The sequence below is a fragment of the Anas acuta genome, chromosome 25 (genome assembly GCF_963932015.1).
Source record: "Anas acuta chromosome 25, bAnaAcu1.1, whole genome shotgun sequence".
NCBI classification, from domain to species: Eukaryota; Metazoa; Chordata; class Aves; order Anseriformes; family Anatidae; genus Anas; species Anas acuta.
Genome location: NC_089003.1, coordinates 284,400 through 294,618, shown reverse-complemented (window position 1 = coordinate 294,618; position 10,219 = coordinate 284,400). Strand labels below are relative to the sequence as shown.

Below are 10,219 nucleotides of genomic sequence, written 5' to 3'. Positions count from 1 at the left end.
GTTGAAAACTTCCCCTAGAGCCACTTTAAAGTGACTTCTAATCTTTCCCTTTAATGGTGTTCATTCAACTTCATAAGTGTTATTCTTCTGCCATTAGGCAGAGAAATGAGCTTTCTCTCCTGCTTATCTAAATAGCAACATTACAAAAAACAAACAAACAATCCCCCCCCTCCCCCAATCCCCATTTCATATTAGGCCAACTCTGGGACTCCAGAGGGCAGATGAAATAGGTGTAGGCTTCTTTTTTATGAGTCTTAAATACACAAAGGATGTATGCTTTGCATTTCTGTCTCACCGCCTGGTGAAAGTCTCCAAGCACCTTGGAAACTTCCTGGCTCACGTGATGCAAGAGGAGTGGCAGTAGATGCTGAAAATGGGGACAGAGAAAGACCTGGGAACACAACCACAGAGACAAAAGCATCTACACAAACTAAACTGACAGCCAGGGCATGGTGGCATGCCACTGGGATGGATTTTCACAGTGCTATATATTCCAGTTAGAAAAACGCTGAGGACAAGTGGACAACAAAGTGCTGGGAAGCACCATGTGCTTTGTGGTAGGCCATGGCCATGTCCATATGTCTGTCTGTCATCCCACAGGTGGGTGAAGGGGATGAGCCAAGGTCACAATATTACCTGTCATTAGTGGGAAAGCGGCTGGCCATTACCTAGAAACAGGTCTTACAAACCCTGTGCAACCCAGCAGCATTGATGCTGCTAGGTAGAACAAGATTTGTCACGTGTTGGCTGAGAGAGTTGTTGAGCCTCACATCCTGCTTCCAGCAGAGCTTGGGAGTAGATAAGTAGGGAAAAAGAAGTATGCATGGAGTGCAGCTTTTCAGCTTTGTCCCAGCCTCTGACAATCAACAGGGTAAGAAGCTTTCTGACCTGGTGTCTCTGCCTGTACTGTTGTGGTTGAAAGCCAAAGGTAGATGTGTCCCCCTTTTTGACTCTTGTTTACACATTTGGCTTCTGCAGCCTCCTGTAGCAATGAGTTCCACAGTTGAATCACACATTATGTGAGAAACAACCTGTCCATCCCCAGAAACAGTGTAAAAATATTCCCCGAACTCTTCCTTTTGCCTTCCAGGCTGGGACAGATCTCTATCATCCTCCGTCCTGGCTATCCTTCTATCTTTGGCAGCTTAGTCCCCAGTGGATGGTGTGGTTACCCACAGTTTTGGTGGCATTAATCTTACTTTACAGGACAGCTTGCCCTGGAAGAAGCTAATTGTCCCTTAGGTCTGGCGGGTGTATGGGTTACAGCCTAAAGGGAAGGATTCCAAGGTTGTGGGATTCGACTTCCTCCTGTCATCCAGGAGGGGGCAATCCCTGGCTAGAACTGAAATGAAAAACACCAGTTAAAATGAGATACTTCAGAGGATTTTTCCTCTTTCACTTCTCCTTTCAAGGAAAAGGTCAAATTACTGTGATGGAGGAAGGCTGTAAAATGGAAACACAGATGGGGGATCTTACAGGGACTGTGGGTTTCGGTAGCCCATGTTTCTTTACACAGTGGTATTCAATATTACAAACTGGGTCTAATTAAAAGGAAAAAAGCAGAGTTAACAATAAAGCGTGTTTTCTTTTAAGTCAGTCAAAACTTTATGCTGAATGATCCAATCATGAGCATAATTCACTGTTTATTTTCATTAGGCTTCTGTTTAATTAATCTTCTTTGATTTTCTGTCTTCTTAAAGACTCAGACAGAAGATGCAGATGTATCTTTGGTGAAACAAGCAGATTTTTATAGACTTTCTCTCAACCTCCACCGAATATTTGATTTCACAGACACAATTTTATTTATGCAATACACCCTCACACTAGCAAATACATTCTTGTTCTGCCCTGTGGAGACAGGCTTGTGAGTAACACACTGGCAATGTTTATTCCAAGGTATATTCTATAACATTGTGTGAAATAGATCAAGTAACTCCGTCTCTTCTCTGCTTGTTTCCTCATCTGCAAAATAAGGATCACAAAATTGGAAAATTATGCAGAATCTATGAATTAAAAAAAAAAAAAAGTTCATATCTCCTCTTCCCTAAGACAACGGTGAAGATCCAAGCTGATATTTGAAAAGTGCTTTATTATGAGTGCCACAGGTGTTACATATGTTTCAGTGAAACTGGTTTTGAGAATGATTATAATTTTGCACTTGAATGTGTCTAGGACCTGGCAGAAGGGGAAGATGAGAAGGGGAAAGGATTTCAAGATGCTTCTGAGTAAAAAAAGCACTCATTTGAGGAGAGCTGCTAAACACTTCAGTGACTTTCCAACTGCTTCCTGGGGGAAGGTGTGGAAAACCTAATGTATGAGCATTGGAACACACGTGGGCATCCCACTGGGCCACTTCATCCTGGTGAGGGTGTGTGGTCATGAAAAGAATGGGTGCTCAGATAAAGAATATCTGAAACATCTGGAAAAAAAAATGAAAAAAGCCTGTTTAAAAAGTCCTTTGTCCATCTTGTCTCTTGCTAACTGTTGACTACATAAAGAAATAAGAGATGAGGGGAAAAAAATCAACACAAGCCACTCAAGTCTGGGAGAACTGGAATGTGGAGCTTTTTGGCACAAGCTGAGCAGGAGAAGTTTCCAGAAGAAACAATATGAGTGAGAGTATTATTGCAAAAGGCCACAGTGTCAAGTCTGTGCTGTGAGTTAAAAGGAGCCCATAAAATCTACTCATGAGAAGTGGAGCCAGAACAAGGTCTGGAGTTAACTCCTTAAAGTCTTCAAAACAGTTGATAACCATCAGGAGTGACTTCCTTTCTGTGAGGTGCAGAGTCTGGGCAAAGTCCCCTCTTAGCCATCACCCAGAAAGCTATAAGAAGAAAAAGGCAGATCAAGCAAGCTGATGAGTGTTTTATGCAATGCAATAAATCCTTTTTCCAGATCAGCTTTTTAATTTAAACTTCAATTTCATATATATTTTTAATGTTTCTTTCAAAAATAAAGAATCATAACAATATAATCCACTTATATTGTAACAATACAATCCACACACATCTCATTCTACCATCATTGTTAACAAAAATTATTGCACTCCAGTAGCTGCATGAAGCCAAACCCTACCATGGACTTTCAAACTGATAACAAAGTAGGAAAAAATAAATTCCAATAGCTTTATAACTTTTTTTTTTCCATTCAAACACTTTGCAAACACTGAGCAGTGAATGCCTATGTTACACATCAATTTCTCCTCCTCTCTATAAATTTAATGAGTCCTTAAAGATATTTGAAGACTTACTAGTCTAAAGAAGTAAAGTAGAAAGAGAAATTTCAGACCATTGTCTAAATAATATATGAAAGTGGCTGCAAGACTAGTGTGTGTCATGTTTGTCACTTTCATGGCGGACAGGACATGTGATAATGGTTTAGATCACAACTAAGAAGATTTATATTACATGTTTTCAAAGACTTTTTATTTACAAGGAACAGAAAGCATGGATTTGGAGTCTAAAGGCAATGTGAGATCTCTGGCAGTAGGAGGATACATGTCATGGTGATAACAAGGTAAAATTGTCTGAGACCATGTAGAAAGCTGAGACGGGAACTAAGATCTTAGGCAGATTCTCATTCTCACAGTTCTCACCTTCTGCTTACCTTCCAGAGTGCCTTTTCTTTGCAGAGTGCCTCTGATCATGCAGACCAGGAGCAGCTGATGAGCAGGCTACAGACCAGCCCTGGCCTGTCCACACTTCCCCTTCTGTTTCTGTGTTTTGGACATCCCTGTTTGGATCACTGGTGTTGATAGATATTTGGGGAACAAGAAGAAAGAATATGGCAAAATTTGGAAAAGATTTTGGGTGCTTCCCCCAAATGGCAGGTGCTCAGCATCTTTTGAAAATCAATTTACTTAATGCTGACACCTAAACCAGAAAGTAATAGTAAATGAAATTAATCTTACTGTTACTTTTGCCTCATAACAACAGAAATAGCTGGTATTTAACACACACAAGAATAAATATCATATCTCCATCTCATAGGGGCAGAGCTTAAAGGGGCAATCAAACTGAAATGCATTGGAAAGGCAGAAAGAAGTGTAACACAGAAGCAAAGGCAAACTAATGAAAGTCAGAATGAATTTATGAGGCACCTTAGTGAAACAAGTGGTTATGCTGAAGATGAACCAATGGCATTTACTCTTTTAAGTCTGCATGTAGTACGGAACTCACATGATTCGAAAGGTAATAAATTTCATGGCAAATGGTCATGATTATATTTGCACAGAGAAAGCCTTTGCCCAAAGCAAGTGGGTGTGGTTAGTGAAAGATTCAATTAGGCTATTTAATGCTAGTTGCACAACTGTTTTGTTCAAAGACTCGTACTATGTTCTGTCAAAGGTTACACCCCTGAAATGGTGACAAAAATGAATTGAATTTGAGCAGCTTTTCTCTGCCCAACAGATGGATCTTGTTCTTTTAAAGAGTGATATCATACAGAAAATTATAAGCAAATGAAGTCCAATTCCATATGCATTGTGACAGAATATATATAATAAATGTACTTTTTACTTTATCACCCAGAAAATGCTCAGACAATACAGTCTCAAAACTTGACATGGAACCACTGAGCAGCGATCAGAAGTTATTAGCATTTATTAGTGGTCCTGCAGGAACACCTGTGCCTAGATGCAGCTCAGAAACCCCACCTCACTGTTAGGCAAACACGAAGCAATACTCCACCCCGGTGTCAACAGGAATTTACAGTCTTGGCATACCAAGCAGCCTTTGCAACAAAGCTGCGCAGCTCAGCCGCTGTCCAGGGCAGTGCTTGAACCCAGGGCCTGCAGCACCGTGGAGAGCTCCACACCCTACAGAGCAGCCCTGCCTCTGCCGGCCCGGAGGATCACTCATCCTGGTGGGAGATGACTGCGAGTTAGGTAGATGTCTGAAAGCCTCGTTCTGTCTGGGCATGACCAGCCACAGATTTTCTGTGACAGCACAGGCAGGTCGGACATGGCCATGCTGACTCTCAGCACAGCTCCACCTACACCATCAAGGTTCTTTTCCAACCCAATGCTCTTAGCAAAGGAAGAAGGGGAGTCCACAGTGACAGTCTGACCTCCCTTTCCTTGGAAGGCGATTAACAGTAATGATGGATATGATCAGATGTATTGGCTGTGAGTCCTCATCAGTCCACAACTGAGAAGGGTCCTCCATGCTCTGTGTGCACCCAGCATTGCTATTCACTTTCCTGAAGCAACACGGGTATTAAATACCTCCAGTTATTTGGGTTGGTGCTTTGCTTTTATTTCCTGCATTTATTAATTAGTAGTAGTGCATGAGGTCACTATGCAACAAGACAGGAGCATCACCAAATACATTAAGAAAGTAAAATAACACAAACAGCTTGAGTTACAGAAGTAAACTGTAAAAAATAAAGCAACAATACAAATTGAACTAGCTTACCTTAAGCGATGTTTTGATGTACTGAAAGAATGACTTCTAATTCTTCTTGAAGGGTTGGAAAAGTCTAGAAAATAAGTGGTAAAAAAAAAAAAAAAAAAAAAAAAAAGGTAACACAATGCTGCTGCAATTGTGCTTTCTAGAAGCTATTCAGATTCATCTGCAAATAGACAGAATGAGGGAGCTGTTGCTTGGAGAGATGCTGTGTTAGGGGCACAAGCAGCTTTGATTCCTTGTGTTGTGCATAGAATATAGTTTCTTGCAGCCAAGATATGAATGATTGCACGTGTCTTTGCGAGCCAAATACATGCACAAGGAAAATTACAAAATAAACTTTGGTTTTACATGGGGAAGAAATGACCTTCTTCGTTTTATTTTGTTTTCCACAGATACAATGCCAACTTTCTCCAAAATGAGAATTGAGGATGAAGCAAAGTGGCAACATGAGATATTACAGCATAATTTCAGATCTGCTTCACATTTCACTTACCATCCTTGTTTTTCCTTGTGAAACTTGGGGCTGCAGGACCTTCCCTACCATGAGTTATACCTTCCTATTGTTTTTTAACTGCATGTACCCCTTTACCTTTACTCTTCTTCAGTCAGACGGCAGGCAAAGGAAAGCCTTCCACACATGGAATCAGTATGGATAATTTAATTCACACTATAGGAAGTGTAACTGCAAATAGAGACAAGTAATTATCTGTAGCCTAAAAACTCTGTATCTAAGAAGAGGTTGATTACTGGTTCTGGAAGGAAAACATTGATGATTATGTGGGAATTAGTGCCACATTTTCTACAGAGTGAGTACGATTATTTTTATGGAAATATTTTCAAGGCTGAAATATAGGAGCGTTTTGTGAAATCATTACTACTGTGAGAAGGACACGTCTCCGAGCTTCCTTTGAAATGCCTCCTTATTATTTGTTATGTGTGCATGTTAAAAACAAACAAACAAACAAAAACAGAAATTGAGTTTTTTTTTTATTATTATTATTATTATTAGAGGATTTGCAACCGTGCACAAGAAGCAACCAACAATGTGCCGAAGCCACACTGCTGCTTTCCACTTCAGCCTACAGACAATTTTGGGATACAGATTTGAAGGGTATGTGAACAAAATGGCAGGATGGCAGGTGGGGCTTTAAATTGTGTTTTTCTGGGGCGGGGGTTACGCATTACACAGTTGCTATTTTCAGAAATTAAATTTAAACTGGCTCAATTTGCGAGTTTCTCTTTTATAATGAATCAGGGATTTTGCTGAAACTTGTTTGTTTTTGTTTGCCTTTATTCCTGTATTTCATTGGAAAAGAAAATGAAATCGTGTGATTTCTTTGCTTCTAAACGTTCACCAGGCTGTTTCGGAGGTGGGAGAAGACACACGTCTCCCGTGTGCTGAGTGACCTCCACCCAGCGCGCCGACAGATCCAAGGCAAACGCTTGTATTTACGGCGATGACTTTTATCGTCTCCGGAGAGGAAAACTACCGGGAGAAAAACGACGGGCTGGGGAAGACCTCGAGCTCCGTGTCGTTTATCGCCGTCTGCCGTCCGTGCTGCTGGAGGAAAAGCCAGAAAGAAAACCAGGCGGCCCAGTCCGGAGAACCCCAGCCCACCACCCGGCAGAGATTACACACTGCGCCTGCACCCAAACCTTTCCCGTTCATTCCTGGCCGGCTGCTGCCCTCAACCGCTTCTCCGAGGCTTTTTCAGGTCGTTTTGCCGGGGCCGCCGCTGCCCCCCGCCCGCCAGCCCTGGCTCGGTCGTCGGACGAAGCACGGGCCGGGGACTGCACCCATGGGGCTCGGACACGAGCATTATTTCCTTTATTAATCGGTCATATGCGGCACCTCCGCACACTTCCCCTCCTCCGGCTCCTTCCACGGCCAAAGCTCCCCCGGCTTTGCCTTTCCTCTTCTCCGAACGCGGCCGCGGACAGCAGAGCGGAGGGGGGTGGCGGCGGGGGAGCCGCTTGCCATCCTTTGGAAACCGAAATACCGGGCAGATTTACTGCAAAACGCTGCGGCGGCCTCTCCGGAAGGGACTTGAATCTGAGAATGTCGCTTAGCCAGAGGTTTTAGCCAAAAAATGGTGCTCTTGTTCAGGCAGCGATAAATTTCCCCTCTGGCACGCAGCAAATTGAACCGCGGCGGGGGGGAAAAGGGGGTCCGATTCGTGATGGGAAGGGCTCGCTTCTGAGGCCGGTTGTTTCTCGGCAGTTTTGTCCTTGCGGGTGGGACCCCGGCTCCCCCTGGAGCACACACACACACACCCCGGCAAAAGGGTTGCCCCGGTGCTGTCAACCCCCCCACTTCTGTCAATCCCTGCACACGCGGGCTCTCTGACGGGGAAAGGATCCTGATTTATACCCAAAGCATTATTGGATTGAATTACGCTTCCTGAGAGCACCACCGGCCTGGGAGGAAGCACGAGCCTTTGGAGCGGGTTTGGGAGAACTTGGCCCAGATCCACCCCTCCCTTTGGGGCTCTTATGGTATACCTGAGGCCCTTTTGCTCTCAATGGGTGATGAAGGGCTTGATGGTGAAGTGAGCAGCCAGTGTGAGAAGTGTCCCAGAGTGGTAGAGACTTACAGAAGTATGAAGGGAGAGAACAGAGAACTGGTGTCCACAAATTTCTTGAGAGAATTTTGACATCCGCTTATTCTCCCACCTGCATCTGACATTGCAGCAAAGGGAAGGAAAAAAAAAAAAAAAAGAGAGAGAGAGAAATAAGGAGGAAAAGGGGTAACTCCCTTTGGTTATTCTGTGTTTCTCTATTTTTCAACACCAAATAGGGAGATAAAAGGCAAAACAAAACGAAACAAATGAACAAAGAGTTCTGGCTAAGCAGAGATCTCTAATTAGATTCTCCCTCTTTTCATGCAAAGCTGCTCTTGGAGGTGGACAGATGCTTCAGTGGAGAACTGGAGCCCTGAAGAATGTGACAGACCTGTACTTGCCACCTCTGTACTGCTCAGCACCAGCAATGCAGCTCTGCTCAGAGCAAGGGCTGAAGGCAGCAAAGCAAGAAATGCTCCTGCCCAAATTTGTGTGGTAGAAGTATGAATAAACTGCTCTTTTCATAGAAACTTTCTAGAAATTCCACTTACTGAATCGGTCTTGTTCTTCTCTGGGATTTTGCTGAAGTCTGGGTTTGTTGTTCAGGTATCACTGACCTTGCCAGGCATGGCTGGCATATCCCCACTTTGACCTGGAGGAAAAAGAAGAGCCCTGTGTAATTGGCCTTTTCTTCTTGAAATCTGAGAGAGGAAGATTTGAGAAAAATGGATTTTGGGATTGCTTAAAGGTAACAATTAATGTTAATTAATTAATTAATTAGTTAATAAAGATTTATATTTTGGGAGTGTGCAGCCCTCTAAGGTGGATGACATTCAAGGCTCTTAGTGTCCTGGTTTGTTGTGCAGCCATTCTCCATGCTCCAGCCAGCATAACTGAAATGCTGCCTGTTCACACAGCATCTTTTCAGACTTTTTTATGAACTCTGCTGTCAGACAAACTGGAGGACCCTACAGGTTTGCCAAAGTTCATTGTGATTCTGGCCTGCTGCTGGCAGTCAAGATAGACACTGGGCAGATCTCGGAGGTCCTCTTTGCAACTTAGACTATAATAGATATTGACCCTTATATAGCTGAGTTCCATGGAGATCTCTGAGTATTTTACAATGGCTGTAAGAACTGGGAATAAATTTAGAGATCATGGTAAAGCCCAAAGTACAACTCAAATCTCTCAAGTAGCCAGGATAGTACCCCAACCACTGGCTTCTTGGGTCTTCAGAAATACATTAATTCCTTTCAAGCAAAAGCTGTAAACCAAATGCAAACCAAATCTTGGGATACATCTTTTAAGAGCACTCAGCCTTAGAGTTTGAATTCACGCTGAGAACAAAGACAGACTACATTTATTTTTGTCTTTGAGGAATCTCAGACCCTTTTCTTCTAAAACTTGGGTGGGGAAGGAGAAAGAACAAGCTTGATTTTGGGAAATATTTTGAAAAGAAAAAACAAAAACAAAACCAAAAACAGTTCAAGTACAAAAACCCCAACTACTACATTAAGATTTCTTAGCTCACCTACTTTACCTCTCTGTGATGTTTAAAGATACGTAACATAGAGGAAGGTGCTGGCATTGGTGGGTTCAAATACAAACAAAACAAAACAAACAAAACAAAACAAAACACAGTGTGTTTCCATTTCTGCTCTGTACATTTCACATTGTTTCATGCTTTTGTGTAACCTTAGGTTTAGTGGAATGTGTCTGAATGATGGTTGAGCACAGATGTAGGAAAAGACTGCCAAAAGCACTCCAAGAAAGGACATGGGATTGGCAATGAATAGAGCTGCATTAGCAGGAATGGAGCCTATGAGCCCTGGAATCTCACTCCAGATTTCACATCCTTTATGGAATGATGATGATGGGGAGCTTGGGAGAGAGACAGGAAATTAGGTGGCTGGTGTCCCAACATCAGCATCTCAGACATAAGCTCAGCATTAGATTTGTCAAGAAAAGCAGAGCAAGTGAGAAAACAGGAGTGAAAAATCTGAGGATAACTCAATGGTTTGAGTTAAAAAATACCATCTCCACAGATATACAATGATGGGGGCTTTGCTCAGTGCATGGACAACACCGTGCAGATGGGCTAGGACTACTGTGTTCCCCGGATGCCAGTTGTTCAAAATGTAGCCAAATTCAGACCGAAGGGGTAAAGCAGAATAAACACAGGTGTAAGGTAAAGTGCTCTGTGCATCCCTGTAGGAACAATCTTCGTCCTTTTTTCATTTGTACTGAACT

General features: G+C 42.8%; 1 long non-coding RNA gene across 2 annotated transcripts in view; it reads left to right on the top strand.

The window, feature by feature from the left end:
• The window catches only part of LOC137844641 (uncharacterized), a 34,424-nt gene extending 24,441 nt beyond the window's left edge, over positions 1–9,983 (top strand). For both annotated transcript variants that reach the window (XR_011089977.1, XR_011089976.1), the window contains exons 5-6: positions 2,173–6,519; positions 6,767–9,983. This is a non-coding gene — a long non-coding RNA (uncharacterized lncRNA). The remainder of the gene's footprint in view (positions 1–2,172; positions 6,520–6,766) is intronic.
• Positions 9,984–10,219: the final 236 nt, after the last annotated feature.